We start from the raw sequence: 1,025 nt of genomic DNA, 5'->3' as shown, positions 1-1,025 counted from the left end.
AAAACAAAGTTATCTTCAATATCCAGTTAGCAGAGACAGTCCCATGGAAATAAGATCCCTAAAGATACTCTCAGAGTGATGATAGTAAAAACTAGTTTAGTAAGTAAAGGAATATTTGTACATATTGAAATGGTGGATCACAATTACGATGGGGAGATAATGGTAATGTTGTCATCGTAACATGTAGTTCAAAGGCCAGAGAGTAGCTCAGTTATTGTTCTTGACTTATATAAAACAAAGGGGCAGCTCCAAGAAACAAACTTATGTTGAGAAAACAAAAATTTAGGGGACGTTGGATTAGGATGAACAACATCTCCTCAAACTATTTTACAAAACCATTATTAACTTTGAAAATTTTTAAATTCTAATAAGAAAAGAGAGGCTCCAGTTGAAAGACATTGGGTATTACAATCAATTAGAGAGCTGAACCAGCACATGTATTTATTTTAGAGAACCTCTAACTAATAAGAAAAGAGATTTGTCTGTCATTATGGTCGAGGATTTGCTTATATTTCTACAGCACAGAAATGTTGTGGGTACCATCCTGAAACATGAAACCCCGAGATAAGCTGAAAGAAGCCATAATTTGATAAAGACAGAATTGTGGAATGGATGAGTTTGGTGACCTTAGAAAAACAACAAAACAGACTACTAGCAGAGACCAGGACAGAGGAGAGTGTGACTTGTACCCAGATAAAGAGGCTGATAGCAGAAGGGGGAAAGGAATTAAAAATACAAGGCAACAGATGTCCTCCAATAATTTGTTTTTCGCTGTGCTTGCTGTATTAACCTATGTTTTCTTAAAAGGAGTTACTAAATAGGAGACAGATTATTTTTTTTATTTTATTGTTTTTGTGTGAGTGTACCATCAAATCAGATCTGACTGGTACAGGAGGAGATTGTCCCTCCTTCCTCGGCAGAGCATCTGGTGGATTCGAACCGTGCGCCTCTGGGATTGTAGTTGCAACTCCTTGCCACTAGGCCACCAGAGCTCCCCTGGAGACAGATTATTTAAATTTGACTAG

This window comes from Elephantulus edwardii, unplaced genomic scaffold (genome assembly GCF_000299155.1).
Source record: "Elephantulus edwardii isolate Elephantulus edwardi_28Jun2011 unplaced genomic scaffold, EleEdw1.0 scaffold00528, whole genome shotgun sequence".
Classification (NCBI taxonomy): Eukaryota; Metazoa; Chordata; class Mammalia; order Macroscelidea; family Macroscelididae; genus Elephantulus; species Elephantulus edwardii.
This window is presented reverse-complemented; position numbering follows the sequence as displayed.